Here is a 19,194-nt window from a genome sequence, read left to right as displayed (position 1 = left end):
GCAGCAGTGGCAGGGGTTAGGGTGCTTTCTGCTACCTGTTCCTGGTAAGATGGCTCCCCCCCGGGATTGGGGGGAACTTGGGGAAGAAGCAGGCGTTGTGTGTTGCTCTCTCTTTACTGTGCTTCAGAGTGTCTGTGCTGTTTGCAGAGCGTGTTGATGCCCTGCTGGAGCTTTTCCCTCAGCTGGTCTCTCCTTGGTTTCTGGGATGTTATCCACAGCAGCCTTGTCCTGGCAAGCTGCTGTTCCCAGGCCAGGATGCCAGGGTAGGCCTGGCAGCAGTGCTGGGCTCTCTGCAGCTCACATCTGGGTTTCAGGGGCTCCACACTGTTGGCAGTTCCTCTCACTTCTTTTTTTTAAATTTATTTTTTAAAGCATTTTTTTTTATTTGAGAGGCAGAGGCAGAGAGAGGTGAGGTCCTCCCATCCACTGGTTTACTCCCCAAATGGCCACAGCTGCTGGGGCTGGGCCAACTCAAAGCCAGGAGCCAGGAGCTTCTTCTGGATTTCCCATGCATGTGCAGGTGCTCAAGGACTTAGGCCGTTTCCCCCTGATTTCCCAGGCACATTAGCAGAGGGAGCTGGATCGAACGGAAGTGGAGCAACCAGGGCAAGAACTGGCGCCCATATGGGATGCCAGCATTGCAGGCAGCGGCTTTACCTCTGTGCCACAGCGCTGACCTCTATCATTTCTTGACTAAAGCTTTTCCTCCGACAGCTGGAAATGCCATTTTTCCTTTGTTGTTCTGACATTTTTTTTTGGGCTGAGCTGGATGCAAGTCCTCTCCGTTCTGCCACTTTGACCCCAGATCTTGTGTCTTGAAATTATTGATGCCAGTGGCACCCTCCTACTTGTGTGACAACCCCAGTCGCCATCACACATCCCATGGAAGGGAAAGTGGATGGAATTGTCCCAGTTTGCTCTGTTAGAGTGTGTCTTCTGGGACCAGCACTGTGGCATAGTGGATAAAGCTGCCACCTGCAATGCTGGCATCCCATATAGGTACCAGTTCAAGTCCTGGCTGCACCACTTCTGATCCAGCTCTCTGCAGTAGCCAGGGAAAGCAGTAGAAGATAGCCCAGGTATTTGGGCCCCTGCACCCATGAGGGAGACACAGAAGAAGTTCCAGGCTCCTGGCTTTGGATCAGTGCAGCTCCGGCTGTTGTGGTCATTTGGAGAGTGAATGAGCGGATGGAAGACCTCTCTCTCTCTCTCTTCCTCTGCCTTTGTAACTCAGCCTTTAAAATAAATAAATAAATCTTTTAAAAAAAGAAAGAATTTGTCTTCTGTGAGGTATGGACCTTGCATTGCTGGATCCCAAGCTGATCACTTGTCTATCACACTGTTTGGAGACTCAGTAAATATTGATTGCATCAGCTGGCCCACTTTGAACTCTCACTTCTATAACATCTTGGCTTCTAGGCAGCTATGTTTTTTTCTTTTTATGAGAAGTAAAAGAAGACATTTATGTAAAGTTGCCTCCTCTTTCAGTAACCTGACACTCAAGTGTTAGCTTCTAGCATGACTATTATCATTATTATTTCTTTTCTGGAATATTTCTAAGTCCGAAGACACAGTTCTTTTTAATATAACTCATTCTATTTATTTGAAAGAAAGAGTGAGAATGAAAGTTTGCTGTTTTGAGGGAGCGAGAAGGAGGGAAAGAGGAAGGGAGGGATCTTCTACCTGCTGGTTGGTTCACTCCCCAAATGTTGGCAATGTTGGCCTGGCCTAGAGGGGCCCAATAAGGATCTGGCTATTCCATTCAGATCTTCCATGTCAGGGGTGGGGCATCAACTACTTGGGCCATTACCTGCTGCCTCCTAGCAGGGAGCTAGAACCAGGAGTGGTTCTAGCTGGAACTCGGACGTAGGTACTCTGACATGGGATACGGGCATCCCAAGTGGCAGATCAACTGCCACACTGAATGTTTGCCCCAGACAAGTCATTTTGTGTTGAACAGCTTCTAGGTTTGAGTTTGAAGTCACTACTGTTTCTTGACTTGCAGGGAAGAACCATAAAGGGTGACATGGTGACAGGTGCTAGGGTTTCAGAGACCTCTGGAGGGTGGTTTTCTGTGAAATGGGTCTGGCTAGGGCTTTTCTTGGAGCTCAGGTTCTGTGGCAGGAAAGAAGCCGTGGAGCGCCCATGTTTCCCTACACGGTGGTGGTGCTGTGTCCTCTGTCTCACATGGCCATCTGGAAATGGGCAGGACCTTTTTCCAGTGTCATCCTGCTCACCTTGGTTTGATTCCCTCAGAAAAAGACCCCGAGATCAGGATCCGAGGACAGATTATTTACTGGGGGACATGATCCCAGGACACACTATTGGGTGACCATAAGAGAGACAGGGAAGCCAAGAAAGGGAATGGTATCAGGTGCGTACAACCATGGACAGCTGGAGCCAGCCCTGCTGCAGAGCTCTGGACAGGCAAGTGGAACGTGGCCCCAGAGGTATGCAGTGGAGAAGCATCGAGTGAGGGCTGCTTCCACGGGAGCCGACTCTGGCATTTCTGTCCTGCCTTGTGTGTGAACCCTGTGTTGTTTTGAGCCAGGTTATCAGTGTTGCAGGTGTTTGCGTCGGGCAGCCTAGGGCAGAAAGGTGAATGTGGAAGGCAACGGGCAGGCACTAGCCAGGCTGCTGCTGGACCTTTAAATGGACAGGGGCCCGTGGTGCTGAGCTACCTCTGGCATGTAAGGCAGGCATTCACGAGCAAGAACCACGCCACCTGAGTGCCAGTAGATGTCCCTTTGGGAAACATGATCAACGGGCTCGGATATTTCCCTTCCCCGTTGAACTCCTAGGGAAGAACCTTCTGTTGTTTGTTTTATTTTTATTTATAAATCCAGTAACTTATTTTCCTTCTAAGAAAATGTGAAAAGTACAAAAAAATCCCTAAAGAACACACCTTTTGGGTTATTTCCTCCTTCTTCTGTCCATTGGCCATAAGTGTAATAGTTAGAAAAACAAAACTGAAAGTCAGACAGTCCTGGATTCAAATTCTGGGTGCATCTGACTGAGCTGTGTGGCCTTGAACAAGGCGCTTATCTTCTCTGGGTCTTAGTTGCCACAACTGAAAAATGGAAACAATAATATCTTACAAAGGTGCTTTGAAAGCTAAACAAGATCATATGTGTAAAGTATTTGGCTTATAATAAGCTCTCATTAAATATGTTACATACAAATTCATCTTTGAAAACACGAGAATAAAGTTATTAACTTGTCCTTGTGATTTAAAATTACTTGTAGCATCCTTTCACATAAACTGTCTTTTATTTTGTTGTTCAGAATCATATCACTGGCCTGTCCTCACTAACGATCTATTAACCAGTCTATAATAGTCAGTGGAATGCTTCTTCAGTTACTGAAGGCTGTGTAACAAATTACCCCTCTTAATGGCTTAAAGTGATGCTCAGTTGTTAATCATTTCACACGGTTCCCAAGTGTGAGCACTGGGGAGTGGCTTAGCTGGGTGCAGTCAAGATGTTGACTGGGGCTGCATCATCTGAAGGCTTGACCAGGGCAGAGAATCCAGGTTCACCCCCAAGAGGGTCACTCTTGGTGATGGTGGGGATTCCAGCAGGTGCAATCAGGGGGTGGGGGTGGGGGTGGGGGCAGTCTAGGAGGCTGGGGCCACTGCATTGGACGAGTAAGCAGGTGCTCATCAAATGTCTTTTGAAAAGATAAGTGAGTAGCTGTGAGGTAATATTCCTGCTTCCCTATTTCAGGATCTCCGGGGGATTTCTTAGGGGTCAGACTGTTTGCTCCACAGGAAGGTGCCTAAATGATCGCATTAGAGTGCTTGAGGCTCATGAAAAACTTGGCTTTCTCATCTTCCAGTTCCTTGTTGCAAAAGGATCACTAACGTGCAAAGAAAGTATTGTGTAGGGATCAATGAGCTAATAATAAGTCCCGATGACACATATTTAGAGCGTCTGCTTGTTGCTGGGTGCTTGGACTTTTGTGTTGGTGATAATAGCTCTTCCGTGTAGCCTTCATTGCTGCATCTGTAAAACAGGGAACTTGGCTGGCACCGTGGCTCACTAGGCTAATCCTCCACCTAGCGGCGCTGGCACACCAGGTTCTAGTCCCGGTCGGGGCGCCAGATTCTGCCCCAGTTGCCCCTCTTCCAGGCCAGCTCTCTGCTGTGGCCGGGGAGTGCAGTGGAGGATGGCCCAAGTGCTTGGGCCCTGCACCCCATGGGAGACCAGGATAAGTACCTGGCTCCTGGCTTCGGATCAGCGTGGTGCGCCGGCCGCAGCGCGCCAGCCATGGTGGCCATTGGAGGGTGAACCAACGGCAAAAAGGAAGACCTTTCTCTCTGTCTCTCTCTCTCACTGTCCACTCTGCCTGTCAAAACAAAACAAAACAGGGAACTTGAACATTCTTTGAGCCAAGGTATCCTGATGCATAAATGGGTAATAGCAGGACCTTCCTAATAGTGCTATAGATTTAGGCTTTGTGTCCCCTTCTTCCCACAAACTCATGTGTTAAAACCTCATGTTTTTATGGCGTAGCAGATAAAGCCACTGCCTGTGATGCCAGCATCCCATTTGGGCACCCATTCAAGTCCCGGCTGCTCCACCTCTCACCCAGTTCCCTGCTAATGAGCCTGGGAAAGCAGTGAGGATGGCACAAGTGCTTGGGCCCCTCTACCCACATGTAAGACCCAGAATGAAGCCCCTAACTTTGGTCTGGCCCAGCCCTGGCCATTGTGGCCATTTGAGGAGTAAGCCAGAGGTTGGAAGATCTCTATATCTCTTTCTCTTTTTCTCCTCCTCTCTCTGTAGCTATGCCTTTCAAATAAATAAATAAATCTTTTAAAATACCCCTCATCCACACATATTGATATGAGGTAGTGAGAGTCTGGGGAGGATATTGGGTGATGTCATCATGGTAGGGCCCATGGGTGGGACTTCTGCTCTTATGAGAGATTCCCAAGAGCTTCCTCCTCCTTTCCATTGTGTGAGGTTACTGCCAATGTCAGCTATCTGTGAACCGGGACAGGGCCTCCTCAGATGCTCAGTGTGTTGGAACCTTGATCTTGGCTTTCTCAACCTCAGGATCTATGAGAAATATGCTACCTACTCTTTGGTATGTTTGCATAGCATCATGAATGGACAAAGACATGCTATGAGGAAGCTACATAGTAAGTTCCTGGAACATTACACATTGCTGAAGACATGCTGCCTGTTATCAGCACTCTTACTGTTATTCTATTTCTTGTTGTCTTACACCATGTAACAGAGCCTGCGCTTCAACCCAGGTTGCTCTTAGTAGCTAGAGAGCCTGTATTTTTTTTTTCTCCTGTATCACTGAAGATACATCCCCTTCTCACCCTTTACCCTCCAAAAATCTCATGGTCATAGTAGGAGAGATACCGTTTGGGGGCAACAGATGAGCTCAGGAAGATAACATCTGTGGGGAGCTGGGAGGAATCTGGACAGCCTTCAAGGACCAGTGGGCTACAGCAGGTGCAGGGGGAGTGAGCACACCTGGACAAAGCTGTAAGACCATTCTGGGGGAGCATGATGCGGTACAGAAACTTCTCTCTAAGGACCATGTGGGTATCTAGGACATTAGCTTGTTTAAGTGAAGAAAATCCACTTAAGGCTCATTTCCAGGGAGGAATTCCATTTAGAAACCCTAATCAGAGGAGCACACAGTCTGGGGTGTGCTAAACACAAATGCATTCAAACGCAATTATTTGGAGCGGCTATAAACAAGTCTGGTCACTTAAGATAAAGACGTGCAGATCACGCTTGGCTTTCGTTGAAACAGCAGAGGAAGAAAAGGCTATCGTGGTCCTGGATGTGGCTGAACGCTCAGCAGGAAGGCACTCAGCAGGGCCAGGTGTCACGTGTTGGTTCACAGGGACACGGGGACAGCAGCTCTCGAGATCCACGGACTATTTTTGTCACAGGAGAATTCAGTTTTAAATATTCGATGCCTTTAGGATAACTCATCTATCACTGGGCCAATTTAAGTCTCATTAATCACATGAAAGAAAGAACTTCCTGCCCCTTGGGGCTGTTAGTGTGCAGCTGAGCTGTGGAGGCCAGGTCCCCCGAGAAGTGGAACTCGAGTGACATGGATGTGCAGAGGAGGATGCCGAGTCATCCCCTGAGTCAGGACTGTTCCTGGACTCAGACTCGCCTGTGTTGGCTACTACTGCCAAGCCTGGGGTCACCTGAGCCGAGACGGCTTGGAAGATCATAGAGGAAATCTGCACACTGCGTTTGAGGAAGCGTTAAGTGGAATAAAGACCATGGCCTTTGCGGCTAGGGAGCCTCCATGTATTGATTGACCATCAGTCGAGAATGTCCTGTGTCAGGCAATGGGGTAAGTACTTTATACACAAATGGCCATGTAATCCTCCCAGCCGCCCTAAGGGACACATGGCATACCCCTTTGACATGTGAGCATTCAAGTTTAGAAATGTTGAGTCATGGGGCTGGCGCCGTGGGTCACTGGGTTAATCCTCTGCCCACGGTGCCGACATCCCATATGGGTACCGGTTCTAGTCCTGGTTGCTCCTCTTCCAGTCCAGCTCTCTGCTGTGGCCCGGGAAGGTGGTAGAGGATGGCCCAAGTGCTTGGGTGCCTGCACCCTCATGGGAGACCAGGAAGAAGCACCTGGTTCCTGGCTTCAGATTAGCATAGCTCTGGCTGTAGCGGCCATTTAGGGGGGGTGAGCCAACGGAAGGAAGACCTTTCTCTCTGTCTCTCTCTCTCTCACTGTCTAACTCTATCTGTCAAATAAATAAAAAGGAAAAGTTGAGTCATTTGCTCAATGTCCTAGAACTTGAAGGTTGGCAGAGCTGAGATTTGAGCTGTGGTTTAGATTTATCTATATTTATTTGAAAGAGAGAGAGTGAGAGTGAGAGTGAGAACAAAAGATATCTCCCATATGGTAGTTCATTCCTCAAATATCTTCATTAGCTGTGACTGGGCCAGGCCGAAGCAAGGATCTGGGAACTCAGTCTGGGTCTCCCATGTGGGTAATAGGAACCCAATTACTTGAACCATCGTCTGTTGCCCCCTGGGGTTCACATTAGCAGGAAGTGGAGATGGGACTTGAGTCCTGGCACTCCAGCAAGGACCGTGGGCATTCCAAAGGCTTTCCCTGGCTATTTGAAAGCCCCATCCAACTACTATGTGACACCACATGCAAAGTGAGCCAAACCCATCAGGACTCGCTCAGAAAACCTGGAAAGTCTGAATGGTGACAGCAAAGGAAAAATCAACAGCTGGTCATTCAGATTGCCCAAAGCAAGTTCTTGTTGATGTGGTGATACCTTTTTTTTTTTTGTCTTTGTTCAGTTGGGTCACTATAGCAAACAACATGATGGGGTTGGGTTATTAATAAACAATGGAAATTTATTTCCTGTGGTTCTAGATCCTGGGAAGGCCAAGATCAGCCTGTCTGGTGGGGGCTTCTCATAGACAGCGCCCTCACCATGTCCTCACGTGGAGTGAGGGGCATGCCAGCTCTCTCAGCTCTCTTATAAAGGTGCTAGTCTACATTCCGGGGCGGGGGCTCTGTCCTTGCCATTCTAGTAATTGCCTCCCGAGGCCCTCCTTCATACTGTAATTTTGGAGGTCAGGATTTTAGCATGAATTTTGGGGGAACAGACACGCTCATGCTACAGAAATATCCTGTTAGGCTTTTGAAAAATGTTTGCCTTTGAGGAAATGCTTATATTCACACAGTGTATTTTTGTCTTGCTTTTCCCAATCATGCCCTAAGTGTTTAAATGTTATTACAAAAATTTGTAAGTATAATTTTAAGCGACTCTATAGTATGTCATTAAATGGCTGGATATATGCATGTAAGTTAGTTTCCTTATCTTCAAAATGTAGACAATGTTTCCTGTTTTACAGCTCTCTGCTAAGACAAGGTAATAGTTATGAAGTGTCTGACGCATAATAGATACTCGGTCAATATTTGTACCCATCTCTCCTTGCACTGGGACAAGTTCTCTAACAGTTCAGCCACAAACAGGGATTCTGTTTTTAAAATTATAATTTGTTTATTTTCATTTAATTCGAAAGACAGAGCTAGGCAGACAAATATACAAGAGATCTTCCATCCACTGGCTTATTCCCTAAAGACTTGCAACAGCCAGGGCTGGCTAGGTCCACGCTGGGAGCCTGGAACTCCATCTGGGTCTCCCGTGTGGGCAGCAGAGACCCAGGTACTTGAGCCACTCATTACCTGCTGCCTCCCAGGATATGTAATCGCAGAAAGCTGGCTCAGACACAGAGGAGCTGGGGCTCAAACCAGGCACTCTGAAATAGAATGTAGGCATCCCAAGCAGCAACTAAACCACGGTTCCAAATGTCCACACCCGGAGGCGAGGCTTCTGATACATAGCATGTGTTTTGAGCACCCTTAGGAGAGCTATGCAAGGGTTTGATGTTAGCAGGAAGGGGCAGGGGAGCGCACTAGGGAAGAATGTGGTCTCCCCTGGAGCTCAGCCACAGACTGGTTTCCTGGGAAGCTCTGGAGCGTGAACTGCACATAAGCCAGTCCCAGTGTGAGGCGGTGGCTTGGTCTTTCCAGCTCCGTATCACTGGTCACTGGCTGTGCCTCTGGGTGAGACACCTCCCGTTCAACCAGTTACTTGAGTCATCACCTGCCTCCCAGGGTCCTCATTAGCAGGAGGCTCGAGTCAGGAACCACCGTCAGGAATTGAATCCAGGTACTCTGATATGGAAACGTGGGTTTGTTAGTTGGTGCCTTAACTACTAAGCCCAATACCCACTATTCCACCAATGTTTTGAAACACTGCCATATGAAACACATTGTGGACCTTACGATAGTTCTTTTGGCTGCAATGCCCTGTGAGAGTAGCACACGAACTTTATTTATAAAAAGGGGGTGGGTAAATATTGAAGATGTTGCAGGCTGTGAAGTATCTGTTGTGGGTTTTCCACTCTGCAGTCGCAGAGAGCAAGTGCTCATAGATAAAACACAAATTAATAAGCTGGACTGTGTTATAATAAAACTTTATTAAGAAAGACACGGTAGGCGGGACTTAGCCAAAGGACCATAGCTGTAGACAATAATGCAGTTGTGAACTCTTGGCAGCCAGTACTCATACTGGCTTGGTGCAGTTATGGTGGAGGGTGTCCCGCTGGGTGGAGATGGGGGAGAGGCACCAGCGCTGACCTGTGTGCTCCAGTTTCTCTCCTGGCCAGGGAAGAAGTGTTTTCTGCTGGTTTCCCCCTGCCTTTGTCCTTGACCTCTGGATGCTTTGTCTCTTAGGGAACTTGGGCTGTGAGACTGCTGCATCCGAAACTAACAACGGGAAGGTATGTAGAAGGAAGGAAAACAGAGCCAGACACTTATTTCCTTCTTAGAATCGGAGCAGAGGACCCTATATGTGTCAGTGTGGCATTTGAAGATGCTACTTGGTATTTGGGAGGTCTGGATAACTGGTTTACCCTGGGAAGTGGAAGCAGAATCTTGGGACTTCAGTGATTATTTTTTAAATGACATGTCCCTCCAGCTTCTGTGAACAGAAATATAAACATAGAGATTTTCAACTGATGGTAATCAGCGTAGAATGCCTGAGGGCAGGGCATAATTAATACAGGATCCCTGGGAACCCGCAGTGCTGCTGCGCCTTTGTGCCCAAGATGGAGTTGCCCCATCGAAATGATGGGTTTGGTTTCCAGAGAGCTTCCTGTGGCCTGCTTGGGCTGGACTTGAGTCTCTCTGCTGGGGCTGTGCATCTCCACCAGCCACCCGAGGCACTGACCCTCCTTGTAAAGGCTGAGTCTCCCAGAGGGCCCTGTGGCAGATCTGTGGTCAGTCCCTCCTGTAGGGGTGGTCCCCTCTGTGTTGTGTCTCCTTTTGTCAGAATCCTGTGTTCCTGCAGGTCAGCACCCACTCTTCTTCCGCCCAGCCTTCTGATCCAACACCTACTATAGGCTACACCCATTTTAAAAAAAAGATCTATTTATTTGAAAGGCAGAGTTAGAGGGAGAGATAGAAAGAAATCTATCTGAACTTGGGAGTATCATGTTCATTGAAGCTCAGTTCTCAATAGCTAAGATACGGATTCAACCCAGAAGTCCATCAACTGATGACTGGATAAAGAAATACACACACACACACACACACACACACACACACACACACTGCTATGGAATACTATTCAGCAGTAGTATAGGGTTAATCATATGAGTATAAAGTAAACTGAAAATAGATCTTCGTAAAAATTAAGAGTGGGAATAGGAGCAGGAGGAGGAAGAAGTATGGGAGTGTGGACAAGAAGGAGGGTAGGGTGGAAAGTATCACTATATTCCTAAATCTATATTTAGGAAATACATGAAATTTGTATACCTTAAATAAAATTTAAAAAAAAGAAAACAAAGGAGAAATCGTCCATCCACTGACTCACTCCCCAAATGGCCACAATGGCCAGGGCTGTGCCAGGTTGAATCCAGGAGCCAGGAGCTTCTTCTGGGTCTCCCACTTGGGCCATCTTCCCCTGCTTTCCCAAGTGCATTATCAGGGAGCTGGATTGGAAGTGGAGTAGCTGATTCTTGAACCAGTGCCCATATGAGGTGCTGGCACTGCAGACAGTGGCTTTACCCACTATGTCACAATGCCAGCCCCTGAGACCCTTTTTTTTAAAAATTATATTTATTTATTTGAAAGGTAGAGTATGATGGGCACAGTATGTGCTGTGCATTGAGATTTAATGCTATAACGAGTACTCAAACAATATATTTCACTTTGTGTTTCTATGGGGGTGCAAACTGTTGAAATCTTTACTTAATGTATACTAAACTGATCCTCTGTAAAAAAAAAAAAAAAAAGAAATTATCAATTCCCAACTTGACTCTCACTGGGATTAAACATGACAATAGGTCTGATCTGATTTCATCATCATTTAAAAAAAAATCATCTATTATTTTTCACTTTATGTTTCTGTGTGGGAGCAAACTGCTGAAATCCTTACTTAATGTATACTAAGCTGATCTTCTGTATATTAAGATAATTGAAAATGAATCTTGATGTGAATGGAAGGGGAGAGGGAGTGGGAAAGGGGAGGGTTGTGGGTGGGAGGGACGGTATGGGGGGGGAAGCCATTGTAATCCATAAATCGTACTTTGGAAATTTATATTCATTAAATAAAAGTTAAAAAAAATTATATTTATTTATTTGAAAGGTAGAGTATGATGGGGAAGAGAAGGAGAGACAGATAGGATGGATGGATGGATGGAAGGAATGAAGGAAAGAAGGATAGAAGGAAAGAAAGAATAATCTTCCATCCTTCCATCTGCTGGTCCACTCCCCAAATGACTGTAATGGCCAGGGCAGGCTCAGGTGGAAGCCAAGAGTGAGGAACTCCATCCTGGTCTCCCATGTGGGTTTCAGAGGCCCAAGCAGTTGGATCATCTTCTGCTGCTTTCCTAGGCACCCTAGGAGGGAGCTGGATTGGAAGTATAGTAACCAGTACTCAAACTGGAGCTCTGATCTGGATGCCAGTAGTGCAAGCAGTGGCTTAATTCCCTGTGCCACAATTCTGGCCCCAGTGCTGGGCCTATTTTAGATACCATGCATGGGTCAGGTATAGCCCCTGACTTACATACTGGGAAACACTAATAATATGTAAAGTGTACAACTTAAGGAAGTGATAAGGGCCATGCACAGATAAAGAAGAGAAAGGGACTGGGATGGGATCATCTCAGGGTGGGCGGGGGCTGTCTTTGGAGGAGGTGTGCTTTGAGAGGAGATCAAATATACGGAATATAAACAGCCCATGCTTGCCCAGTGCCTGTGCTGTGCTAGGCCCTGTCTGGAATGCTTCACGGGCACGGGCTGATGATTCATCATGAGGATGCAATGAGGTGGAACTACGACGAGCCCCATTTGGCATGGAAGAACCTGAGGCATAGAAAGATGATGCCATTGACTCAAGGATGCCTAGTTCCTCAATGGAAGGATGGGATTCAAGCCTGGACACTGGTTCCAGGTGCTGTTAACCTGCAGCAGGCATAAAGGCATTGATGCATTGAGTACTGAGTTCACTGTTTGGATGTAACTGCTTATGCATAGGGACCCACGTAGGACCTAAGTGAGACCCATTCCTCTCTCACTGCCTTGGGCTCAGGCTTGCCGAGGAGTATTAGAAATGATCTTGTCTCTGCCTGGGACAGTGGATGGACAGAAGAAGTGAAAAGATGCATGGAAACCTGAAGGGTGAGATTTCAGGAGATCAGTGCTGGACTAGAAATGGAGAAGGTGAGAGAAGCAGCCTCAGGAAGGGGAAGCCAGGCCTAGGGAACAGCCCATGCAGACTTAGCAATGTGGCGTGATCAGGGGAGTAGAAGTGTTTCAAGACGGCATCAGATGCTTGGGTGAACAGCAGCTTATGAAACAGGATATGTGGGCGCCAGGGACTTGGACTTTATTCTGAGGGCCATGGGAAGCCATCGGGTGATTTGTCTGGCTGTGTGTGGCTGGAAGATCATGGGGGTAGCGGTCTGTGCATATGTGTGGGGCAGAGGGAGTGGCTTGATGGGGGCTCAGGTGACCTTCTCAGCTCCTCTTGACATTTTCCCCATCAGCCTAAGAGAAATGGAACTTTCTCTTTAATTCATATACATTGTAACTAATATGTTCTTATTAGGTACATAGTAGGAGCTGAATAGAGTCTATGCTGATATTTTGTATTGTTATCTTTTTCTATGCTATTTTATATTCTGCCATCCTAAAACATCTCTCTCCAATGGTATTACTATTGTTTCTCTTGCACAGATGCACAGAGCTTGGGTTGTGAGTTGCACAGCCGCTGATGGGTGAAGCAGGGGTTACAGCTCAGGGCCGCTGTATCAAGCACTATGCTTTTGCCACGCTGCATCTCGTGTGCACAAGTCTCATTTCCCTTTCTGGAGGGCAGGGGATGCTTGAGTGCTCTTACGGAGCCTCTGCTGTATGCTGGGCGTGCACACATTTTATTTGCGTTAGATCCTCACAATAGCCAGGTGCAGAGTCATCTCCTTTTGCCAGAGGAGAACGCTGCAGCCAGGAGTGTGGGTTGCTCGGACTCCCTTCTGCCCAATGTTCCCACTGGTTTCTCTCTGAGAGTGTAGTCAGCACCTTCTCTGTGTTTTACGTCTTGAACTATTTCTACTTCCTGTTGGAGCTTCTCCCTTCTCTGACCAGGGCTCAGCCAGAGGCATGTCAGAATTGGCTGGGTGGCCGCCAATCATCAGACACCATGGGTTTTCTCTTCTATGGAATTTACTAAATGGCCATTGCTTCCTGGTTTCCTTGCCAAGTGGCTCCTCCCCCAGCAGCCCTTGCTCCAGGCTGGCACGCATCACACCCCAGGGAACAACCAGTTCAGCCAGGCTTTGGGCTGATATGTGGCTCTGAGGGTCTGCTGTACACTGGGTGCTGGGGCGAAGTGGCTACCTTCACTGAAGGTAACTCAACGACCCTGAGTTTGCATTTCCCCATAGAGCTGTGATTTATTTGTTACAGGCACATGCCCCATGTTTGTGTATTGGTTCTTTTTACTAAAGTAATATATCTGTATTGTTCACCACCTGGTATTTAGAATGTCCAGATAAGCCAAAGAAGGACTCAAAAGCAACCTTATAAAAATTATTTTTATTTATGTGAAAGAGCAAAAGAGAGATATATAGATAGAGAAATAGGGAGAGAGGGAGGGAGGGAGGGAGAGTTAGAGAAAGAGAGAGAGAGAGAGAGAGAGAGAGAGAGAGAGAGAGAGAGAGAGAGATTGATTCTCTATCCATTGCCCACTATGTGGGTGGCAGTGGTCCAAGGACTTCGGCCACCATCCACTGCTTTCCCAAGTGCATCAGCAGGGAGCTGGACCAGAAGTGAAGCAGCTGGGCCTCAGGCCAGCGCTCGTCCAGGATGCCAGGATCACAGGGAGCAGCTTAACCTGCTGCCCCACGATGCCGGCCCCTCAGAGTTAACCTCAGTCTCAGCCCCTGGAGATGAGCGTTCCTTCACTCTCTTCCCTCCCTCCCTCTCTTCCTCCCATGGTAAAACAGAGTCCTTCTGTAGGGCTGTTTTGTCCCTAGTCACCTCCCTTTCATGGCTAAGCCCGGGCACCTCAACATGCTGCACACTTTCTGTAAGCACAGGTATCAGACATGCAGTTTACAGCAGATTGTCTTAATCTTTGGGCTGTTTTCTCAGTTTGGGCTGCTATAATGGAAGACCACAGACAGGTGGCAATGAACACCCATCTTTCCCACTCCTGGAGGCTGGAGGTCTCAGGTCCGGCTGCCAGTACGGTTGGGTTCTGGTCAGGGGCTTCCTCTAGATTGTAGGCCTCTGACTTCTCACACAGCAGAGAGCCGAGAGGGAAGCAAGTCATGGCTGTGGTATGGGCTCCACCTTTCTGTCCTCACCTAATCCTACTCAACTCTCAAAGGCCCTGTGTCCCAATGCTATCATGCTGAGGGGTGGGGTGACAGTGCAGGAAATTTGGGGAGACACAAGCATTCAGTTCGTGGCAGGTTGCTGTAACAAAATATCACAGCTCGGATGGCTTAAAGGCGAGCAGATTATTTCCCACAATGCTGGAGGTAGGGATGGCCAAGTTCAAGTTCAAGATGCTGGCCCCTTTTATTGCTGCTCAGGGCTCTCTTCCTGCCATGCCAATGGTGGCCTTCTTGCTTTTTTCTCTTCTCTCTCTCTCTCTCTTTCTCTCTCTTTTTTTCTTACAGACAGAGTGGACAGTGAGAGAGAGAGAGACAGAGAGAAAGGTCTTCCTTTGCTGTTGGTTCACCCTCCAGTGGCCACCGCGGCTGGCGCGCTGCGGCCGGTGCACCACGCTGATCCGATGGCAGGAGCCAGGTGCTTCTCCTGGTCTCCCATGGGGTGCAGGGCCCAAGCACTTGGGCCATCCTCCACTGCACTCCCTGGCCACAGCAGAGAGCTGGCATGGAAGAGGGGCAACCGGGACAGAATCCGGCGCCCCAACCGGGACTAGAACCTGGTGTGCCAGCGCCGCTAGGCAGAGGATTAGCCTATTGAGCCATGGTGCTGGCCTCTCTCTTCTCTTTTGAAGGATTCTGATACCATCACGAGGTCCTATTTCCTGACTCCATTTAAATCAAATTGTTCCCCAACCCTGAGATCTCTTTTTCCCTCCAAGTATCATCAGCTTGGAAGTTGGACTGCAATGTGTGGTTTTGATGGGCTGAGAATCACAAACATTGAGTCTATAACCTAGATAAAGCAGAGCTTCTCCGATTGAAATAGAAGTAGAGGAACCCAAGTTCCAGCCAGTTGCATTGTTCTCTTGTCCAAATTGCTCCCTCAGTCACCTCTGTGGGTCTTCTGATTTTTTAAAAGATTTTATTTATTTAAAAGGATGAGTTACAGATGGAGGGAGAGGGAGAGGAAGAGGGAGGTTGAGATTTCCTTCTGCTGGTTTACTCCCAAATGGCTTCAATGACCAGGGCTGTGCCAGGTTGAAGCCAGGAGCCAGAAACTTCTTCCAGGTCTCCCATGTGGGTTGAAGGGGCTCAAGCACCTGGGCCATCCTCTGCTGCTTTTCCCAGGTGCATTAGCAGGGAGCTGGATTGTAAGTGGAGCAACCAGGACTAGAACCGGAATCCATATGAGATGCCAGCTTTGCAGGTGGTGACTTTCCTTGCTATATCACAGCACCAGCCCTGAATTGTCTAAATTTCTAAGGAGCATTGTTTGAAAAAATTTTTTTCTCATCTGACTTTATTTTGATGGTGGCATTTTTGATGGTCAATAAAATAAATCTTTTTTAAAAAAATCACAAGATCCACAGGGGTGATTGAGGAAACAATTTGGACTAGAGAACAATGCAGCCAGCTGGTGGCATGCTTCGTTGCATGGATGTGTGCTGTGGATTTATCCAGCTCCCTACGGCTGGGCATTGAGATTGCTTTCCATTTTCCAGCATGTGAGACAGAATCATAATGGACATCCCCGCACTTCCAACCTTGTGTGCACCTGTGATTCTTCCACTCAGATAAAGTCTTAGAAGTAAAAACGTCTTTGAGTTCCTGGCTGGTGGAAATTTCCTGCTGAGGCCCCCATTTTTGTTTGGCCAGAAGGAAATCTGCATACAGTGTGTGTCCTGGTTGGGCACGAGTGTGTGTGTGTGTGTGTGTGAGTGAGTGTGCTGGACACGATACATCTTCATAGCAGACGGCCCCGTGTTGCCCCGCTGAGTCACGCTCCGCTGTCAGGACAGACACAGGCTTCCTCTGGGTCTGCATCGGCAAGATGGATGCTGCTGATGCTATCTTAATTTGTAGTGGCCTTTTGCAGCCTTCAGAGCCCTTTTCATCTCTTGTCCCAGAGTCACTGCATGAGGTCAGTTGGGAGGAGATGGATATATCTTTAAAAATTTTGAAAGCATGCTGCGGTTCAGGGAGGTTAAGCGACTTTCCTGGGATTATTAATGTCGCACAAGAACCTCCTGCAAACCTCAGCCCTTTACATCTGCAAACAGCGTCCTTAGGGGATCGGTTCCAGGATCCCTCAAGACACCAAAATTAGTGAATATTCAAGCTAATGATGTAGTATTTGCATAGAACCGACACAATCCTCTCGTATGCTTTAAATCATCTCTAGATTGCCTGCAATACCTAATACAGTATCAACAGTTGTTTCTACTGTTGTGTTTAGGGAATAATGACAAGAAAACAATCCTGTATGTGTTCAGTACAGATGTAATTCTTTTAAGATTTATTTATTTGAAAGTCAGAGTCACACAGAGAGAGGAGAGGCAGAGAGTGAGGGAGAAGTCTTCCATCCAATGGTTCACTCCCCAGTTGGCCGCAGCGGCCGGAGCTGTGCCGATCTGAAGCCAGGAGCCAGGATCTTCTTCCAGGTTTCCCATGCAGGTGCAGAGGTCCAAGGACTTGGGCCATCTTATACTGCTTTCCCAGGCCATAGCAGAGAGCTGGATTGGAAGTGGAGCAGCCAAGTCTCGAACCAGTACCCATAAGGGGTGCTGGTGCTTTAGGCCAGGGTGTTAACCTGCTGCGCCATAGTGCCGGCCCCCAGATGTAATTTTTTTTCAAGTATTTTCAACCAGAAGTTGCTTGGATCCAAGGGTGCAGAACTCGTGCACATGGAGAGTGGACTGAATTTTTCTTTCTTCTCTGGGAGGCTGGGTCTCAGGGCTGGTTGTGGCTTATCTGATCTCAGTGGCCATGGAGGCAAGGAGGCATAGTGACTCTAAAAGATATCAGAGGCCGGTGCCGCGGCTCAATAGGCTAATCCTCTGCCTGCGGCGCTGGCACCCCAGGTTCTAGTCCCGGTTGGGCGCCGGATTCTGTCCTGGTTGCTCCTCTTCCAGTCCAGCTCTCTGCTGTGGCCTGGGAAGGCAGTGGAGGATGGCCCAAGCGCTTGGGCCCTGCACTCGCATGGGAGACCAGGAGGAGGCACCTGGTTCCTGGCTTTGGATCGGTGCAGCGCACGAGGCCGTAGCGGCCATTTGGGGTGCGAACCAATGGAAAAGGAAGGCCTTTCTCTCTGTCTCTCTCACTGTCCACTCTGCCTCTCAAAAAATAAATAAATAAATAAAAGAAAGGAAGTCTTGAGCAAGAAATGAAAGACTGTGGTGAAGGGTTGCAACCTTGTATTTATTCCAAAGGGAGGCCAGTGGATGATTTGATGTGTGGGAGTAACATGATCTCATTTGTATTTTCATAGCTTATTTGGACTTGTTTGTTCAACGCTGGATTTTCTGTGCCTGGTTCAAAATAGATGCTCCATAAATATTTTATTAGATTAATAAAAAGGAAAGCAATGGGTGCAAGGTTGAGAGGCTGGGTAGAGTTCCATCTTGTGCAAGGCACTGGTAATCTGCTTAGCTTCTTGGGATGAAGTCTGTTAGTTGTGTACTCGCTTATTCCTTCATGTAGCTCAGTGAGAAAACGTTCTCTGGGTGCTTCCTCTGGGGCATTCACACCGCCAGAGGAAAGGCTGTGACTTTGCATCGTTATTGGAGACCTCAGCTGCAAGCGTGGCCTCATCTCCCTCCCTCTGCCTCTTCCAAAGAGGAGGAAAAGCCAGTGCAGCTAGAGGAGAAATGGGGCTCACTCCTGAGTGATGAGGACCCCTGTGTTGGGGAAGAGGGAGACGATTGTTGTTAGAGATGGGACATCCTTCACGCCTCACCCCAACCAACTCTGCTGCATAGAGAGGACACTGAGGCCCCGAGGGAGGGCGTGATCTGGTCGGCTCACGATGACCTGGTGGCTCAGTGGCAGAGCCAGACGATCGCCAGACTCCCAGCCACTCTGTTCTGCCACGGTTCCTATCATGCTGCCTTGCCGCACTCACCTTTAGACCAACAGTTCGAGCAGTCGGGGGGAAGAAAATAATGGTGTTTATTCTGAATTAAAATGCTTTTTTAAAAATTAAAAACCAACCACATAAAGATAGTTTACATTCAGAGTTAAATGTTGAAGTGCAAAGGTTCCCTTCAGGACTGGGAATTACGGCTTCTAATTACAGAGCAGTTGGGACTACATATTTCTGGAGCCTTTGAAGAAGTGTGTTATAAATAGGTCACAACAGCCCTCACATTCCTTATGTGTTTACTTGCCTGGTGAGCTCTTTTTTGGCACTTGGCCCTGATCTTGTGTAGCCTTGAACTCAACTTACATTTTCATCTGTAAATGAATTATCTCCAGCTAGACTGCAAAAAGGATCCACCCTCCCATTTATCTTTCTCCCCCCCTCCCATCACAGTGTCTAGCACAGTGCTGGGTGCATGGAGTTTGCTAATAAAACCCGTCTCATTCCCTTCCCTCCCCTCTCCTGCCTTGCCCTCCTCCTCCTCTGTCTCCTGCCCCATCCCCTTCCTTCCTCTCTAAACCCCTTCCTCTCTTTCTTTCCCAACCCCTTTCGCCCATTGTCCCTCCCTCCCTCTCTCCTTCCCCCCTCCCCTCCTCTCCTCCCACGGATATTTCTCTAAAGTTCAGAATACGACACTGGGGGATTCAGTGATGAATTAAAGAGACTCTCTCTGTTGCTGCCATGGAGCTTGCAGTCTGTTTGGTGAGGTGGGGGTGGAGGAAATCCAGACACTAAGGAGCCAGTGGTGCAAACTTGTAGGGTTCCATTTGCAGTGTGCGGAATGAAGGATGGAAGACAGGAGGGAGTGCACGGGGCGGGGTGTAGCATCTGGCAGTGGTC

General features: G+C 48.0%; 1 protein-coding gene across 3 annotated transcripts in view; it reads left to right on the top strand.

Moving 5' to 3' along the window:
* Positions 1-19,194, top strand: part of SHISA9 (shisa family member 9) — a 319,156-nt gene that overhangs the window by 42,768 nt on the left and 257,194 nt on the right. The window lies entirely within an intron of this gene.

This window comes from Oryctolagus cuniculus, chromosome 19, assembly GCF_964237555.1.
Source record: "Oryctolagus cuniculus chromosome 19, mOryCun1.1, whole genome shotgun sequence".
NCBI lineage: Eukaryota > Metazoa > Chordata > Mammalia > Lagomorpha > Leporidae > Oryctolagus > Oryctolagus cuniculus.
This window is presented reverse-complemented; position numbering and strand designations above follow the sequence as displayed.